We start from the raw sequence: 20,912 nt of genomic DNA, 5'->3' as shown, positions 1-20,912 counted from the left end.
TCGGCAGAGTCATCCATGGAGAGTCAGAGGGTCTGTTTAATCCAGTGGGGGTCTGATTAAAGTTCTGTATTTGGCAACTTAAACCAACATTTAGAAGCTCTTCATGACTATAGATTGGCTTTGTTTCGTAGATGTCTAGAGAAATGCATAGAATCAACATTTTTTCAAGAACCACTGAACAGCAACAAAAACATGAACAAACTGTGAACTCTGAGTTGTCTTTTTATTAACTAACATTAACACAGATTAATTGTGTTAATGATAGTTAATAAGTGTTCCATTTTTGTTTAAATACAGTGTGCAAAGTTTATGCTCATGCTCCATGTCGTCTTCTCTGTTTTTAGTGTATCTCTGTGTTGTTCTGGCATGTATACTACATCGTTTTGTGCTGGTTTCATGCTTTCGTATCAACACAGATATTTCTTGAGATGAGGGCAAAATAAGGATAGGGAAAGCTCTGGCTTCATGTGGACACAGCCTCAGCAACAGTCTGTTCTTGCTCTCAATGAACAGTTTGACGTTAGCGGTAACCAGATTGAAACATCACAGTAATGAAACCGTTTTGTAAAGGTGGTCAATGATCTCTTACTTTCCAGTGACTGAGGTAATCTTTCCATTCTTCTATTACTTGACCTTTGCTCAGTAATTGATACTGTCTGTCACAAGTTAATGTTCTCTCGCCTTTCAGAGATAGGTGTTTCAGGTGCTGCATCGTCTTGGTTCTCTTCCTATCTTACCTTGGACTCTTTTTACTCCCCATGAGCTTGGTAATAGTTCGAAAGAGGTTTGGTAAAGAAATATTGCATGGGTGAAATGTTAAAGACACTGCTTAACTTTGTACTCCATTGTATGCAAATGAGTTTCACACTAGGGTGGGCAACACAAGAGGCCAATCACACCTGATTGGACCTGGTGCACCGCATCCTCACTGATCTGAATTGTAGGTGTGGGGGAGAGGGGGGATGCAGGAGGTGTGAATGGTAAGAGTGCGTGATAGGAGAGGTGTTCAGGATGGGTTGCAGGAGCTGTTAATGCTGTGAACGGTTGTGAGGGGAGGCATTCAGGGCAGGTGATGGGTGTTCTTTCAAACCTGCAGTAAAACTCGTTCAGATCGTCTGCCAGTCATTGATTCTCCACAGTGCTGGGGGGTTGGTGTCTTGTAATTGGTGATCTTTTCTTTAGACTTTTCCACACTGATGCGGAGTCGTTGGAGTCCTTATTTTTACAGAATAATTCCTCTTTGCCACTTTGATCTCTTTTTCCAGTTTGTATTTAGCCTGTTTATACAAGACATTGTCCCCCTTCACGTAAGCATCTTCTTTGGCCTGACGGAGCTGTCTGAGTTTTGCAGTGAACCACGGTTTGTCATTATTGTAAATTAGTTGAGTCTTTGTAGGAATACACATATCCTCACAGAAACTGATATATGAGGTTACGGGCTCTGTGAGTTCGTCCAGATCGGTGGCAGCAGCTTCAAAAACACTCCAATCAGTGAGGTCAAAACAAGATTGTAAATCCTGCTCTGCTTCATTAGTCCATCTTTTTACAGTCCTTGATACAGGTTTAGCTGATTTTAGTTTCTGCCTGTAGGACGGTATAAGATGAACCAGAAGGTGATCAGAACGTCCCAAAGCTGCTCGTGGAACAGATTGAAATGCATCCTTTATTGTGGTGTAACAATGATTCAATATATTACTGTCTCTTGTGGGACATGTAACATGCTGTCTGTATTTTGGCAGTTCACGGGACAGATTGGCTTTATTAAAGTCCCCGAGAATGATTAAAACAGAGTCAGGGTGTTGTTGTTCTGTCTCTGTAATCTGATCAGCGAGTTTCTGTAAAGCTGAGCTCACGTGCGCTTGCGGATGGATGTAAACACTCACCAGAATGAACGAGTGAAACTCCCGCGGCGAATAGAACGGCTTGCAGTTAATGAAGAGTGTTTCGAGATTTGAGCAGCACGTCTTCTTTAACACAGATACATCTGTACACCAGCATTCATTGATGTAAAAGCATGTCCCGCCACCACGCGATTTCCCCATTGATTCTGCGTCGCGATCCGCTATAAACAGCTGAAAGTCCGGCAGATGGAGCGCGCTGTCCGGTATGGTGTCATTCAGCCAGGTTTCCGTGAAACACAGAGCAGCAGAGTGTGTGAAATCCTTATTTGTCCGAGAAAGCAGGAGGAGTTCGTCTGTTTTGTTGGGTAGAGAGCGGAGATTTGCCAGATGGGTGCTAGGCAACGGCGTTCGAAATCCGCGCTTCCTGAGTCTGACAAGCGCTCCCGCTCGCTTCCCCCATCTGCGCGTCCTGAAGCGTTTGATCAGCGCCGCCGCTCCTCCGATAACAACGTTCACTAAAACGTCTGAATAATTGAAATCTAGAAAAACATCTTGTGGTGCGTTCTGCCGAATGTTCAGCAGTTCATCCCTGGTGAAACTGATGGCAGGAATATAACTAAAGACAGGACAAACTAACAAAAACATATGCAGAGCACGTCACGGAGGCAGCCATCCTGTATCGGCGCCAGCAAGTTATGAAAGGTACCTTCCCCAAAGACACTCCTAGTTCTGAGTCTGAGCCCTGCAAGGTTGAGACCCTCTCAGATCATTCTCAGACATCTGTTTCCCCCCAGGTGTCACCCTTCTGAACCTACACAGTGATTTTAAGAAAACACATGCATGTACATGCATACAGAAGCAATGTTAAATTAATTTTTCCACCACAATTTCCCCCTTTTTATCATTCATTGATCACTAAAACATAAAAATTCATTTCTACTGGTTATACTTTCACTACACACTTAACATTATATTTGTTCTGGAAGCCGGGCTAAACGAATAAACACTGTTATTGCATTCCTGACATAAGTCAGACCCTTAATCACCTCACAGATACAAACACAATTCAAAATCACACTCAAGAATACAAACATAATTCAAAATAAAGTAATATCATCACATTCATCTCTGATTTCCACATAAATGTCACTCTCTTAAGTTTGTGAAAGAAGATTGAGATTCCCCAATCTCATGGCTTGCAGCTCGACCAAGCTATTGTTTAAAAGCTTTTTTTATTAAAAAAAAAAAAAAAGAAAATATTGAAGCTTGTGTCTTGGATTATTTTAACTCTTTTGAAAAAAAAAAAAAAAACATCCACCACAACAAATTTTGAGTATTTTCACAAAATGTCATGGTCCCCAGAATATTTTGTTGTATAAATATCTGAACATGCAATATATCAAAATAAAGAACAGACCCTCTACTTGTAAACAAAAGAAACAGTTTTATTAAATCATCAAACATTCTTTTTTTATAAATATGTGAATGTGGGTAGGTTTCATTAAAAAAAAAATATTGTGTAAAAAGCTGAGAAAATATTTTTTTTTTATCAAATGCTACATCTGGATCATATTCAGTACTATTATAACAGCAAAGAAGCATTAGATAACTTCCATCAGCATATCTAAAGCTTGCACAGTCCTTAACCACATCCAGGACCCAAATTTCACATGGTAACATTAGGCAGATTTAATTTAAATGCTGTTTATTATTGATGATCACACTATTTTTGATCAAGTGATACTAGACTCATTCATGACATACTTAATATCGCTCTGATCATCAACTGCAAGAACAAGGAAACACGGAAAATTCTGCTCTGGCAGGGAAAGGGTTAACGATACATTGTTTGTTGAGGTAATTACGACAGCTTACATTAAAACTTTTAAGATTCTTCAGGGCATTGTGCCGATGACCCACACTGCTAATGCATTTAGAGAAATACAGTATTTTACAATAAAATTCAAAATGACTAAAAGCCAAAATGGTATGTTTCTTCGTCATGTTTATTACCTGCCAGTGCCAGTGTTTTTCTAGAATCTGTGCATGCATTCATTTACATTTAGTCAATTAGCAGATGCGTTTTTCCAAAGTGACTTACAAATGAGGACAATAGAAGCAATTAAAACAGACAAAAGAGCAATGATATCGGGTGCTATAACAAGTTACCATTCACATACACATCCCGCAAAGATCCCATTAAACACTCAACATCTCTCAAGAAACAGCCCTTATGCAGTTTTTCTCTGATTTAATCACATACTTGTGCACCATTCCACTATGCTGGTGAACAATCACAACTTCATCTGCGTCTCTACGACACAGCCCTTACACTATTGGTCCGGACTCTTGTTCACACAGAACATGTTCTGGGACTGATCCTAGCAAACTTAATAGGTCCCCATCATCCTGATTGATTCTGAGATCAATCCCAGAAAATGTTTCCTACATGGCATAAACTGATTGGTCACAAATAGACAGCAGTGATGTGGTTACTTCACTGTATGGATCTTCATGTGTCACTTCAGATGACTTTTAAAAGAGAAACACTTTCCGCACTGATCACACGTGGTATGCGGTTTCTCTCTGCTGTGGGTCTTCTCATGTATTTCCACATTTCCTAAGTGAGTGAATCTCTTGTCACAGTGTGAACACTTGTGAGGTTTCTCTCCAGTGTGAACTCTCTGGTGCAGTTTTAAATGTCTTGCTGTAGTAAAAGTCTTGTCACACTCAAAGCAAGTGTACTCTCTCACACCAGTGTGTATATTCTCATGTAAATGTAAACTCTGCAGCTGTGAAAAAACTCTTTCCACATACAGAACAGGAATGTGGTTTCTCCTTGGTATGAACTGTCAGGTGTGACTTCAGGCTTGATGACCTAAGAAATGTTTTGCCGCACTGATCACACTTGTGTTTCTTCTCTCCGTTGTGGGTACTCGTGTGAACATGAAGATGAGGTCTGCTTCTGAAACTCTTCCCGCACTGATCACATGTGAACGGCTTCTCTCCGGTGTGGATCTGCATGTGTGCATTAAGATGTGTTTTTTGTCTGAAGCTCTTCCCGCACTGAACACACGTGAACGGCTTCTCTCCAGAGTGAACTCTCATGTGAACCTCAAGATTGTTTTTGTTTGAGAATATCTTTTCACACTGTTCGCACATAAACGGCTTCACTCCGGAGTGGATCCTCATGTGAATCTCAAGAGTATTTGTGTGTGTGAATCTCTTTTCACATATATCACATGAGTACGGCTTCTCTCCAGTATGAATTCTCATGTGTACTCGAAGATGTGCTGATTGTGTAAAACTTTTCCCGCACTGATTACACGTGAATGGCTTCTCTCCAGTGTGCAATCTCATGTGAAGCTTAAGACATTGTTTGTTTGAGAAACTCTTCCCGCACTGATCACATGAGAACGTTTTTTCTCCAGTGTGGATTGTCATGTGTTTTTTAAGGGCTCCACTTCCTGTGAATTGATTTCCGCATTGAGTACATGTGAATGGCTTCTCTCTGGTGTGAACTCTCATGTGTCCTTTAAGGTTTCCTTGTTGTCTGAAACTCTTCCCACACTGATCACACATGAACGGCTTTTCTCCAGTGTGAACTCTCCTGTGATGCTCAAGGGTTTTTTTTGTTTTAAATCTCTTCCCGCACTGATCACATGTGAACGGCTTCTCGTCGGTGTGAACGATCATGTGAGACACGAGATAGGGTTTGTGTGTGAAACACTTCCCGCACTGATCACAGGTGAACGGCTTTTCTCCGGTGTGAACTCTCCAGTGACATTCAAGATATAATTTGGATGTGAAACTCTTTCCGCACTGATCACACGTAAATGGTTTCTCTCCGGTATGAACTCTAATGTGACGCTCAAGACTTTGTTTGGTTGAGAGACTCTTTCTACACTGAGTGCAGGCGAAAGATTTATTGGCTTTTCCTTTCTTTAAAATGGTTTTATTATTCTTTGAGCGACTCAAAGGGTTTTCTCCAGGTTTGTCATGATGCTCCTCCTCCACTTCACTCAGTTCTTCACTCTCCTCGCTCTCTTCCATCAGCTCTGAAAACAAAAGTAACTTTAAATTAACCAAAATATCTGGAGCAATATCTGTTTGGTTACTGACTTTCTTCCAAATATCTTCCTTTGTGTTCAGCAGAACAAATGAATTTATACAGATATGAAACAACCTGAGGATGAGTAATTTTGGCTGAACTATCCCTTTAGCTTTAAAACAAAAATAGAAAAACACAATGTTGCAAACTATGTATTTTATCTTTATCTTAATTTGATGAACGTGCTTGAAGCTTTTTAACTTGAAAGTTCTTCACCATCATGAATAGTAGCAATGACAAGGGTTTTCAGCCAAGAATATACATTAAACAGCCCAAAAGTATTCAGCTCATTCTCTGTAGCTGTCGTCACTGCGCGGTGTGATGCACTGATCAATATCCCGCTCTATGAATATGTGGTCTTGCTTATGTATATTATTTTTTTCAGTTCACTCTTGTACTGAAGAATGCACTTGGTCAATTTTCATTGCATTAAATATGGTAGATTTAACCTAGATTATGCTAGATTTAATTTTCCGTTCATAGGCTAATAGAACATTAAAGTTCCCAGAATTATGTATCCCTAATCATGAATGTAGAATAAACACCAACCTGTTAGTTCTTCAGTGTCTTGTGTGTGTTTGATTCTGCAGGGCTCTGGATCTCTCATCTTCTCTCTGTCTTTCTCTTTAATAAATTCAGTCTCTGAGAGGATTTCAGCTCTTCCTGAGGCTTGTCTTCACTTAAACTGATGGGAATCTCCCAGGATTTATTGCTGAACAGCAGTGGGAGGAGCTTAACTGATGAGGAATTCCAGTGTGGGAGGAGCTTCACTGATGATGAATTCCAGTGTGGGAGGAGCTTCACTGATGATGAATCCCAGTGTGGGAGGAGCTTCACTCATGATGAATTCCAGTATGGGAGGGGTTTAACTGATGATGAATTCCAGTGTGGGAGGAGCTTCACTCATGATGAATGCCAGTGTGGGAGGAACTGATCTGCCAAAATAAAATATAGCAGTCACTGAATTTGTTTTTATAGGGTCAGATGTCAAATTTTAGTGTCTGCATCGAAATAATTTTGAAAACGTAATTTTACATACATAGAAAACCCTTTAAGTGCAGACTTGTTTATATTTTAATGTTTTAAATAACTTTTGTGAAAACAAAATGTTCCATCATAATTCAGTGCGTAATATATATTTATTTAAAAATGAAACAGCAGTTATTCGTTATGACCCTTACTTAATTAAATATATAGAAGAAAAAGGGATCATATTAGAATTTATTATACTTTAGATGATTACAAAGTTCTTGCTGACTAATGAAGGAAAATGTCAAAGTATAAAGATTAAACATGACAAATAATGAGTATTTTGGGCCTTATTTTTAGTGTTTGAATATGACATAAAATGATCGTTGTTGCAAGTATGCCATTTTTGTCTTTGACCCATATACTAATAGACAAATCAAACATTTGTGTTTTTAATTTTAACATTATTCTCTTTCTTCATTAAAATAATGATAGCTATATAGAAAAAAGTAAAGAACTGTGTGAAAAGCGTTTTGGAAGCATAAAGACACGAATAAATGTACACATTTAAGGAACGATTGCATACCTTCTGTTGACACCAATGAAATGAGCTTTAACTGGCAATTTACAGGAGATCAGAAGACATCAGCATAATAAATGAGGCAAGAACAGGATCTATTGACATGAAATAAAGAGTGTTTCAGCAGCTCTGTTAATATGGATGAGCCTCAATCAACAAGACATTCAGGGTCATCAGCAGATCATCTCACTTTATTCTGAGTGTTTGCTCTTAGAAACACATTATTTGGGTTAGGATGGATGCTAAAAGTGTTCTGCTAAAAGATAATACTGTTATAATATAAAAACAAACACTAAAGTAGCTCGTCTTAATTCACCACTACAGCTAAATAACTACAGCAGCATGTCCATATGAATCTAGCCTAAATATAGTTTGATTTTCAAAGTTCACTCATTTGAATAAAGTAATTATATCTTGTGTTAGTTTTGTGTGCAGAAACCGACAACAGTCATAAAACGTCCAGCAATACAAATTGCACCCGAGTACTAGTATTTACATCATCAAACTATACTCATATATTATCATTTACGTACATATTAAATGTTTCACATTGCTCATTATAAGCTCAATGTGATGTATTTATCAGTATCGTTCCAGTATATTTTTACCTTAAGAAAATCAGTCCAAAGAAATCCTAAGAGTAGGAATAAAATCTCAACATAATTAAGGGAATTTGATTTTGCTAATTTTAATGTCCACTTTAGAGTATCAAAGAAACTCCATCTTTACACTGGAGAGGAAACAGTCTGTGCATACATCTAATGGCACCTCAGATTAATTGCATTTTTCCCAACATTTTTAACTTGTACGTTAAAATATATTTAAAACATGAATCTTATTAAATTATTTATGCATTTGAAATGTTGTAATGTAAATGCATTTATGGGACCTCAGCTTCATTAAACAGAAGCTGAATTCTTTTAAATATAAAAAACAACTCACCATTAGATGGTGGTGAATTTATTTTAATGAGCTGTCTTTTTTTTTATGCTGTGGCTTTGACGGAAACTTCACAAGGAACCTGAGCCAAAACAGTCAATATTGTATTAAAATTGCGAACTTTGTGTCTGCCTCACTCACAATGAATAACTGATCCACATGGACGACATATTTACATGTGGATGTGAGCAAAAACTATAAGGCCTCCTTCTCAGGGGCGTCACTGCTGTGGGAAAATGGGACAGAGCGCATAAGGTCCAGAACAAAGTCCTTTAGAGGGCCTGATCAAAGATGGGAAACATGAATCCTCTAATGATGTTCAAAACGTGTTGTAATAGTTTCTATTGTCTGTACAAAGTTGATCAGTGCATGTTTATCCATACAGAAATAATACACTGCAATATTTGACCTTTAATGTGTTTCTTGTTTTCTGCTTTCCTTGTGTAATCCCATCATAGGTTCTGCTCTGTAAGTTTTCTATTTGACTCACTTTCTGACACAATATAATAATAATAATAATAATGTGCGTCCCTGTCATTGGATTGCAATCGGGAAAGGGGGTGTATGTATATCTAGTCTCAGTATGGCAGCCGCAGTGGATAGATAGACTACCAAAATGCAAACTAGCGATTTGAAACAGTGGCCTCAGCACCTGAAGAGGTAAGGTGACCAGACATCCCGTTTTTGTTAATTTGGCAATTAACTTAAAGGATCATCAGAATCGTGCTGATAGAAGTGCTCTCTCTCTCTCGCACGCTCCACTAATTCATTTCTCTTATACTGTCAGGTACTCAGTACTGCAGAGAGAAGGGCTCTTTATTGATAATAAATATATTTCACACTTAACATCATATATATTTTTTTATATTTCAGAATATATTTCAATGTATTTGGAATATGACACATATACATTTTTGGGGACCCATACAGAAAAAAATACATTGAAATATATTCTGAAATATAACAAAAATACATTAAGTGTGAAATATATTTATTGGGCCAATTTCAAATATGTGCATATATTCCAAAACACATTCTGAAAATATTTCAAATATATTTCTTTTGTGTATGGGACTGGCCCTTACACATCTCTTTTGTAGGATTTTTCACAACCTGCCCCAGAAGCTGAAGCCTCTACCTCAATGGGCTATAGAAGGAATGTGAACAAGGTAATGCTTTAAACCCTTGACATAAATTACAGTCAGTCCTGTGTTTGTAGAAAGTCATGCCACTTTTTGTGATTTGATCAACCTCCAGTAAACGTGTAATGATTGTTTGTGGTGGAATCGTTTCAGGTGGAAACAGACTCAGTCAGGGCCCTTTACAAAAGGAGTCTAGAACTAGACTGCACACTAAAGGAGCTGGAATGTGAGCTGAGGAGGCTTCAAATTAAAAAAATTAAACTGGAGATCAAACAGCTGCAAAAAGCAGATCTCAGTATGTGAACTTTTTTTAACCAAGTAACCCTTTTTATGAACACTATGAATGTTTATTAATGTAATTTTTCTTTAAAAAATTACCCCCCCCCCCCAGCCACATGATGACCAATAAAACAGTTTGAGACATATCTGCAGTGTCAGTGTGCTTTTATTAAGTCAAATATTGTGTTGTGATTGCATCTTTGACAGCTGCACCAGCTGGGTGGTCAAGTGTGATGGGGTCAATTTCATCAGGGAGAAGCTGGTTTTGTGGTGGTACTCGCACCTTTCTGATAGTGGCTATATTATGCAGAATGGCACATGCAGCCACTATCTGTGATGCCCGCTCTGGTGACACTCTTAAATGCCTAAGGCAGTTGAAACGTGCCTTTAGGATGCCAAAGGTCATCTCGTTCTTGACCCTGGTTTTACTGAGGGCCACATCGAAGTGGTTTTGTGGCCCTGTCTGAGGGTCAGGATAGGGGGTTAGCAAAAACCTCTGGCATGCATAACCTTTATCTCCAACCAACAGGCCATCAAAAAGCCCTGTCATAGAACAGAAAAGGGAAAAATTGTGTAAGTTTTGCTATTAAAATTAAAACTTTAAAGTGTACTGTGCCAAATTTAACTTGCCTTCCTCAAAGTGCTGACACAAAATAGACTCACAGAAAATTTGTGAGTCATGCACAGAGCCAGGCCATTTGGCATGCAAACTTGTGATCATGCATTCATGATCACAAGTCCTCTACAGATGAAATGTACAGTAAATAATTGTCCGATCTGTTAGTTACTATTTATTTAAAGACTGATCTCAATGCAAAAAAAAAAAAAAAATTCACATAGGCTATATAGTAGCCCTACCTGAACATTAAGGCTGTAAAAGGACTTTCTGTTCACATAATCTGCCTCATGTTCTCCGAGAGCTGTGGAGATTGCAACATGTGTGCAGTCTATTGCTTCTATGACTCTAGGGAATCCTATCATAAGATATATATTAAAAATATATATTTAAAATCATTCTTAACAGGTAGCTACTGTTGACTACTGCATATAAGATTTCTAAGTGTGAAATATGCTTTTTTGAAGAGAAAAAAACTGAGTGTGAAATGTTAAATTTGTTCATGTGATGTCACCCTATCAAGATATCTTACCGGCAATTTTATAAAAGCCCTCTTTTATGGACATGGTCGATAAATGTCCAGGGAACACAATGAAGCTGTTTATGTACCCCTGCAGTGCGAGGACCACCTTTCGAATGGTTCGACAGACCGTGTTTTTCCCTAGATTCTCTGCATCCCCGACCGCATACAAGTATGTATCACTTGCAAAAAAACTCAACGCAATACATTCCATTTGTGGTACAGTAAGGGCATGACTTCAACGAGTCACATTTGCTTTGTGCAGCTCAAGAAGTTCACAAAGATAAGACATTCCTTCTGCGGAAAATCTGTATCTTTCATACAAGTAAGTATCAGGACAGTCAAATGGATTTTGTCTGTCCCTAAAAACTCTTTCTCTACGAAGTGCTGGTCTAACAATTTGCGCGGAGATGTCCACAGGATTTGGGAGAAAAGCTGAAGCCATTGCAATAGTGAACAGACGCTGGGAATTAGTTACGTCACCTATATCTTTCTTTGCTCACAGCTGATTGGTCAAACTTCAGTCTGAGCTCTTGAATCCAGAACATAACCTGCCCCGGAGCACGTTAGCCGTGCAGCATAAGATACCATGGCAAAGAACACAGATTAAAGCCGAGCTACTTTCATAGTACTTAAAACCCAGGGTTGGCGGAAACTAAGATGCTTCATGGTACAGGCCCCTGGTCTAAAGAGAGAAGAACTAATTACTATTTTTGTTTGAAAACTACATACACAGTAGCTACCAAAATAAATGTTGGTAACAGCAGTTTGACTTAAATAATGAGTAAAAGTAATTAATAAAAGTTGACAAAAATGTTTTTCTTTAACTAAAACTAATCTAAAACTATGAAAGATTCAAATGACTAAAATGTGACTAAAGCCCCTTTCACACAACGATTCCTGAAAATACACAGACAATGTGTACCAGCAATTGTTCCCGGGTCACTAGATTTGGTTCATTCCCGGAATATGTGCATGTGTTCACACACAACCCGTTAAGGTCCCGTATTGACAAGTGATCATCAGGATGTGACGTGTGGTCGAATACACTTGGCGCCAAGAAAGAAGGGAGAAGCAAAGCAGAAGTGTTTTCATACCTTTATAAACAAGGCAGCTGATCAGCTACTATTGACATTGTTTGTTGTTTATGCTTAATGCTCAAATTATAGCATGTTTTTCCGATATTGACTTCTTTTCAGAGAGCTAATGAGGTAACGCGATCGCTGGAAGCTAAGCTTGTAACAATTCCCCGCAAAGCTTGGGAACTACACTAATGAAACAAAGGGAGGATGAACGCGTGTATAAAGGAGATCGCACGATCAGATTGGGAAGTCGTGGCCTAATGGTTAGAGAGTCGGACTTGCAATCGAAGGGTTGTGGGTTCTAGTCTCGGGCCAGACGGGATGGGTCACCATATTTGGCTGGATGTCACATCACTTTCTTTTTTTCTTTCACAAGCCACATTAAAAAGCCAAACCAAGTGGTGGTGTTTTTCCAGTGGTCTCTTGGTAAGTAGTGTTAATGCAAACCGAAATTCAGGTAACCATTGGTCCCAAAACTAATGATGTTGACCCACATATGAAGCAATCATTGTTTTTAATGTCCGGTTTACTCTTTCTGTCAGATTTGTCTGTTGATGGTAACTGGTTGTGAGTTTTTGTATACTTCCCCAGGTTTTACACAGCTCAGCCAGCAGCTTGGAGGTAAACTGTGCACCACGGTCGGAGATGATGCTTTTCAGCACTCCCCACCAATATATCTTGCTTAAGAATTTTCAAAATGTTTTGCGTCTTGCTGTTTCTGAGCGGGAACTCTCTACCCATTTGGTGTAGTAATACACTACAATGAGGAGATAAACATTAAGTTTTTTGCTGGAAGGGAAAGGTCCTATCAAATCCACTCCCATAGTGTGCCCTGGCTCAGTCGCCTGTGTGTTTTGTAAAAAAACACTTGGTTAGGTGTTATCATGCTTGTATTTCTGACAAGTATCAAAGCCTTTGACGACTGCCAGACATCCCTTTGACGAACTGTTTGCCACCAAGCCTCATCCAAAATCATCAACAGGTTCTTTAACCCCTTACCAGTCACCCCCCAGGCTATTTATCATCAGATCGCATAAATCAGTGGAAAATGAATAGAAATGATGATTCTGTGTGAAGAAATATGAAGTAAACATCAGTAAATATATCCATATATCTCCACAGATATGCATCTTTGGTCTATAAATCCTTATTGACGCTGTTCAGTGAGTCTATGTGAACACAAATAAACCGCTGCTGACGTGACTGAATATGAATGAGAGGTGAATTTCTATTTAAAATGTGGCATAATACAGATTTATTATTTTGCACTCCTGACATAAATTAATAAATGTCACTGCAACGTTTTATCAAACCATTGGTCAAATATTGAAGCTAGAGTCTTTAAAGTATCAATTGATGCACAGTTTATCCAGATTAAGTAAGAGAGTGATGTTTAACGTGCTGTGAAATTGAAACAATAATAAACTGGAGCTGTCGGCGATGCTTGAACGCAAAGGGCTAAAGGGTTACACGTTCATCTTCGTTCCCTTTCTCTGAATTGGTTAGACCCCATTACCTTGGGCTCCACTCAACTAGTGTGTCTATTAATGCACTTTCAAGCTTCACTCAACTCAGGTTGGAGGGTCATTGTGATCATGGTGCTTCCTGTCAAGCGCTTGAGTTCTTTCCCATTCTGAGGCACTGAATTCCTCGCTCCGTGGGCTGTTCTCATGGAAATTTAGCAGTGCTCCCTTTTACAAGAAAAAGTGTTGCCTATGAGCATGCTACTCTTTCCTGAATTCAGTTTTCCTCTCAAGTGTGAGTTGAGTTTACCGTCTTCCCAGAGTACCTGGTAACCTGGCTAGCTTGCAGTTTACTTACCCTTCTGATTCTAATGATCAAGCTGTAGGTTAAGCCCCCTCTTTCAGTGAGAGCTGAGTTTGTGCTTCCTCAGCTAGTTAACCTACTGCTGGAGCTCCCCTCTCTTTTGAGAGCTGGGGGTTTGCCCTTCCCTTCTGCTAGATATTTACAGCTTTATATCATATGTGACAAGACGCGACCATGGTTAGTGGTGCTGAGGGCCTAAATACTTAGAACAGAATAAATACAGCTTTAAAACAACCGACTACGCCACTCTGACATCAGAGAATAATTGATATAATTTATATCAAGGCACGCAAGTCAGTTGCACTAGTAAGGAACAGAGACATGAATCATACACAAAGGTCTTTATTAATACTAAAATCACATTAAAATAAACTGAGCATTCCAGGCAAGAGGCGCCACACCATCTGGCCACAAAAAGAATGTTATCAGAAGAAATATGGTCTTGCGACAGTCAGTCACTAAAAAATTTACATACAAAAAAACCACACTAAATTCAAAAGCTTTGGCTAAGGGCTAAAGAACAAGGAATACAACCACACACTAGAGTAAACTCCTATCACTCACACACAAAATCTGTGCATCTCACTGCACCAAGCACCCTGTGTTCAAACCACCACCAAGACTCTGAGAAAACAAGAGAGGATCCCTGGCTGAAGCCCTCAGCACCTGGCAAAAGAAGTTTGCAATCACTCACACAAACGAAAATCACGATAAGAAATAGAGTAGATCAATTCAATAACCAAAAAGAAACAATAAACCGAAAAAACACTTACCTGGAAACTATAATAAAAAACAAATAAATAGCACAAACAAAAAACAAATAGGACAACGGCGATTCCTCGCATTAAACATCTGAACAAGCCGCTTGAGATCATTTGGTTTCATTCTGATCCCGCAGCACGGCATGAACTGGTTTGCATTTACCTGAAACAAAATAAATTAATACCCACTGTCCAGATTAATGCCCAAACATGCAGTACCCATAACTTCCTATGATAAAGGTTTACAAGACAATAAACTCAGTCATGCACTCTGAACTGTAACACTTCTAGATTGCTTGAGCTCATTTTGATCTCGCAGAGTCGCATAAACTGATTTACCTATGCCTTAAACAAGTGAGAAGAATCGCCTTTACAGAAGCACATCCGCAGTCAAAATCCCTGTACGTTGGAAACAAGAGGGAACCCCCGGGTCATTTGGAAGTAACATGTCTCAATGGAAATAAAAGGGGCTATTTATATTGGAAATGATGTGTCACAAAGTTGGAAAGGAAATTGGTCAGCAGCAAAGGGCAATCAATTTAATCATTTCTATTAGTGAACAACCTGGGAGGACAGTATCTGGTCACAATCTACCCCGACATTTTTCCTCATCGACCCGACCTCCACTAGTGGCACTGACCTCTGCCACTCCTGAGGGGTCTGATGTACCACTACAAACCAATCTCCAATCTCCTCTTTTTCCTCAGCCGGTGCTATTGATCCCAACATACTACACGAAGGGGGGTCAACCAAAGGACTTTTACCAACACACGGCTTTATTACAGAGGGATGTACTTGTCTCAGTTTACCCAGATTGTCTACTGGAGCAACAGAATATACCTGCTCACCTGCTTTTGCAATCTGGTATAGTGCTAGGCCACAGAGGTCGTGTATCTTGTGTCTACATCTCACATTAAAAGCTCGAAGAAGCACCAACTGGCCCTCCCGTAAAGGTTTCTCTAGGACCCTTCCATCATGCCGGGCCTTGCGATGTTCAGCCGCAGTTCTTAGCTGCTCTGTCACTCCATCGAAAGCTACTTTGAGCCTATTTTGATGATCTAAGACCCACCTCTGCACATAGCCTTCTTCCGGCTCCTGGACTCTCTCAAGCAGAAAATCGACTGGGAGCCGTGGGTTCTGGCCAAACATCAAAAAGTGGAGGATTTCCCAGTACTCTGATGAGAGGTACTATTGTATGAAAATAACACCTGGGGAAGACACAGCGGCCAGTCACCCTTATGAGAATCGGACAGAGAACGCAAAAAATCATGCAAAGTTCTATTAAACCACTCGCATTGTCCGTTACCAGCTGGACGACATGGAATAGTGCGAGACTTCTCAACACCATACAAGCGGCAAAGCTGTTGGATAAGGGTGGCCTCTAAGTTCCGACTCTGATCTAAATGGATACGACTCTGAACACCAAGTCGACAAAACCATTCAGATACCAGAACATGGGGCAACGTCTCTGCCCGCTGATCTCTGGTAGCCACACCCCATGTGTATTTAGAAAACACATCAGTCATGACCATAACATTCTCAATGCCAGACTGGGAAGGCTCCAGAACTGTAAAATCGATGGCTAGAACTTCATTTGGCCGGGAAGCCATCAAGTGTCCCAAAAAACTACTGTGTTGAGGGAGGGCCCTTCGCATGCTGGCACCTCTCGCATTGCTGGCACCAAAGTGCAATCTCAGAGGACATATCTGGCCAATAGCACCATAGGGTCAGTTCCACCCCCTAATGCCCATGCTGTTGATGTAACTGTGTTAGAACCTCCTCCTTCATAGGCAATAAAACCTGCAGGGTTTCTTCCCCAATTACCACATCCTGCTCCACCAAGCGGTCCCACTGCCGAAGCATCGTGACCACTGGTTTTGCCAACTGCTTGCGCTCCTACGATGTTTGGAGTGCTTGTTGTCACCAGAACCTTAAAAGTCCTGCAATATGTGGATCAGTCCTTTGACCTGAACGCATATCTCCAAAGGGCGGACCTGGGAACACCATTACCTGGCTCACCTGGGCCACTGGTCACCCCTGGGCAAGGCATCCGCATTCCTACTGCAGCGACCAGACCTATACCTGATCTCAAAATCGAAATTAGCCAACTGGACTGCCTAGCACTGTTCGGTGGCACCCAGCTTGGCTGTAAGAACATGGCTGAGAGGGTTGTTGTCCATGAATACTACAAATTTATGGCCCAACAGGTACTCCCTACATTTTCTGTCACGGCCCACTTGAGCGCCAGAAACTCCAATTTCATAAAGCTATAACTGTCCATATGGCGCTCAGTGGGCCGAAGACCCCGACTAGCATATGCTATTTTTTGCACCTTTCCTCCCTGCTCTTGGGACAAGACTGCCTCCTAACCCCCATAGCTGGCATCAATCTCTAGGACAAAAGGCAAGGAGAAATCAGCATAGGCCAGCACCGGGGCCACAAACAGTCGCCGCTTCAGCTCTTGATTGTTGTGTTGACATTGTATAGATCAGGTGTCAGCGAAGTCCTGCTCTGAACACCTCCGACGATTTGAATTTGTCAGTCTTGATACTAGACCATGCAACGGAGCAGCTACTTTAGCAAACCCCTCCACAAAACGACGGTAATAGCTGGCAAATCCCAGAAAGGAGCGTACCTCACCAACATTAGTGGGACAACGCCTCAATCTTACTTGGGTCTGTAGCGACCCCTTCAGATGAGACCACATGACCCAAATACCTTGCCATTTGCTGGAAAAATGAAAATTTCCCCAATTTAGCTTTTAATTCCTCCCTCTGCAGCCGATTCAGTACCACCTCCATCCAAGAGAGATGTTGATCTACTGAGGCCGAAAACACCACTTTATCATCGAGGTACAAAAGGAGAGACTGTCCCTGTTTATCACCAAACAGACTTTGCATCAGCTGCTGGAAGGTGCTAGTAGCATTACACAGTCCTAAGGGCATCCTGTTCCACTCAAACAAGCCAAATGGAGTACAGGTACCTGGTTATACCCACTGGCGAAATCCATGGTTGAAAACCATCGGGCACTCGTCAGTGAGTCCAAGATCTCCTTGATACGAGGTAATGGAAAAGCATGCTTTCTTGTGCTCGCATTCAGACGGCAGTAGTCTACGCACAAGCATAGACCACCATCACATCCTACCTCATATTTGGACGGAGGTGTCCACCGATGTCACTGCCTAGTGGGAGTATGGTCTACAAGGGGTATGTCTTGAGAGATAAGGCCTGTACACCCAATGTCCCCCTCATATGTGGAAAACACTTACTCATAATTCAACAGCAAGGCCTGATCTTTCACCTGATCTGCCATTGGCAATACAGAAAGATCAAGAGAATCAATCTGATCCTGCACTGGAGTAACTCGAGCCGCCTGTACACTTGCGGACACTGCCACCGGCTGAACCTCGCTAACTTCAGAGGGCAAACTTACCACATCCATGTATCTTAAATTACCAATAGTAACTCGTGGATACAGAACAATATCGGTTGTACCAACATTTACCACTAGTATACATACAGTTCCCTGAACCACTCTCACCAAGGCAGGAGATGCTGGAAGACCTACATCAGGGGGTTCAAATAAGACTGTTCCACTGCAATAATGGGTTGAACAGATAGCAGCTACTAGCTTTAACGTACCCCCGGGAATACGGTTCACCTGACAACCCCGCACCCTGACCTGACCCTTCACAGTTAAGACAGGCTTAATGCCTACCTGATGACAGTGTTGCAATGCCTGCGTAATGAATGAGGGAGCCTGTGACACAGCCGGTAGCTCAAAGAGAGCTGAACCATGTTGGCCAAAGAGCTCCTGGTAGCAGCGGCCCAATACATTCATCTCCAGCCACCAGCACCCCGCACCCAGAGAGCAACCAACAGCAAAGTTCAATATCCAGCTCCAGGTACCCTATATACAGAATTGACAAACCATTTACCGCTCTCAGTTGCAACCACTGGCATGAAAGGAGGCGTTCTGGTCCCCAAGGCTTAAAATAAGTAGTAAAACAATTTTGTGAGCCAGTGTCCACTAAACAAGACACGGGAACACCTCCCATTTGAATGACGAGCTGTGGACAGGACGACACCAGACGAGCAAGTGAGTCTGGGCTAATCAAGTGACCATTCGGTGGGGAAAAGTAGGCTGAAACCGAGTAGCTCTATGCTCCACCTCGCATTCTCTTGCATAATGTTTCGGTTGCCGCCTATAAATAATGTGACTAGATCACGGTACTCCACCCCCCATTTGGGTTCTCTGAATATGGGCTAAACTTTAAGTAAGTTGATTTAATTGTTGTTGCTGCATTTTCATCATCTCTTTTAATTCCCGCAATTCAGATGACCCTCCTGGAGTGTTACCACCAGGCTGTGACTGTCCATGCACCCCATATTGTATACAGTGTGCTGTTGGAACGGAATGGCTGCGTCCCCTTGCACCCCCCGGGGTCCCCTCCTGCTCCCAATGAATTGCCTCACTGCATAGTTCAAGTGACGTACTATTGGGGCTACGTTGAACTAATTGTTTTAACTCGCGACTGAGTGTATTATAGCTCACATTTTCAACAAATTGATCTCGTAATAGGGCACTAACATTGGACATTTCATGTGGAGCCTGTTCTTCAACTTTCTCCCATAGGCTCATCAGGGCCAGGGAGAATTCCAAAAGAGTCTCCCCTTCCTGCTGCCACCTAGAGAAGTACAGTTCTTGTAACGCTACATACGATCGCGTACAACCATTAAATGCCATTACATTTTAGGCACATACAATCCCTGGGAATAAACACAAATCGCTCGGGTGGGCCAGTATCAGGAAATTAGGGACTAACTGCTGAAGGAGTTGCAGCATTAGAAGGATCAGCACTAGAAGCTGGGAATACAGCTGGTGGCCCCTGACGCAACTGATCATTATCAGTCCGCAGCTGGGCCACCAATGCCGGCAGCTCCTGCAAATCTTCCTCCATACCAGGCACTTTTTTTTTTTTTTTAAGTTACCAGAATGGGCCAAAGCCAAAATCAAAGAAGACGACCTCATCACCAGAGCACTACTAATCGCAAAGGGTCGCCGTTGTCCTATTCCTATTTAAAAAAACAAAATACCATCACACAACCAAAGTCGGAAGGAAAAATTTTTTTTTTATATACAATTCACCTCTCTGTCCTACACCAGTGCAAGAGACCCTGGCGACTACGCTACAATGTAGCAGATCCCAAGTAGCAATGCCCTGTTTAAATAGATATGGATACATAAGTGGAGTGGCGCCCAAGATGAACAGGGATTTTACCTGCTTAAGAAAGGGCACGAAGCAACCTTTACGATGTAGGTTTTTAGAAAAGAATGCACTAGCATGCGAACTTACCACAATGTGGATTTTAGAAAAGTTTGCAAAAGACTTCACGTGCACACTTACCATAATATGAATTTTAGGATACCATTCGAAAGGCCTCTAGTTGCACTCTCAAAGAGCAGCTCATAGATGGAATGATACATCCCAAAACCAATATCTTTGAGAGTCATCAACTCGATCAATGGTAATGCTGTAGCTGTAGCAATGAAGTAGCAGTAAATGTCCAGCTGAGGGGAGGGGCAAGCACCCAGTTTTCAAATGAGATGAAAGCTTGACCTTCCGCATGTTCCACCTACAGCAAGTTCCAATGCTGGAATGGCTAGCAGTAGGTTACCTAGCTGAGGGAGCATAAACACAGCTCTCAACAAGAGAGAGGGGGGGGGGGGTTACAGCATGATCATGCAAGAGCACTGCAAGCCAACCTGATAATAAAAATAAGTGCATGTATGCGGCAGCCGAGGGTGGGACTTGGGGTCCTGTGCCTTGCAGCATACCTCCTTCATGGCCCATCGTAGTGTGACATGGGCAGGGATCTAGCTAATGCCCAGGTATAGTCTTACAATACCTTTATTACTTCTATATTTATTATTATTACAATTATTATTGTAGTTATTTTTGGTATTGTTATTTTTACTACTGCTATTTGTCCACTTTCTGATCCTCCAATGTCCCATTTGAAACTTGTTCCTGATGAATGAGTTTATTGTTAATAGTTATTATTGCTACTATTACTAACTAATACTATCACTATTATGATTTTATTTCTTAACTTTCCCTTCATTTCTGATGAATTCATTATTATTATGAAAATATAAGGTTATAGGCACTTATCATAATACATATCATATCATGTAAATATCATATATTTGGCCTTTGTTGTGTAGACTCCTACTATTTGCT

The 20,912-nt window shown here is 40.9% G+C and overlaps 2 pseudogenes; both read right to left on the bottom strand.

Annotated features, from left to right (window-relative positions):
- Positions 1-3,475: 3,475 nt before the first annotated feature.
- LOC127952713 (gastrula zinc finger protein XlCGF57.1-like) lies at positions 3,476-6,638 on the bottom strand (annotated as a pseudogene).
- Positions 6,639-10,030: 3,392 nt separating this feature from the next.
- Positions 10,031-11,566, bottom strand: LOC127953052 (putative nuclease HARBI1; annotated as a pseudogene).
- Positions 11,567-20,912: the final 9,346 nt, after the last annotated feature.

Source organism: Carassius gibelio, chromosome B3, assembly GCF_023724105.1.
Source record: "Carassius gibelio isolate Cgi1373 ecotype wild population from Czech Republic chromosome B3, carGib1.2-hapl.c, whole genome shotgun sequence".
NCBI lineage: Eukaryota > Metazoa > Chordata > Actinopteri > Cypriniformes > Cyprinidae > Carassius > Carassius gibelio.
Note: the sequence above shows the minus strand (reverse complement) of the source record. Positions and strands in the feature narration are given on the sequence as shown.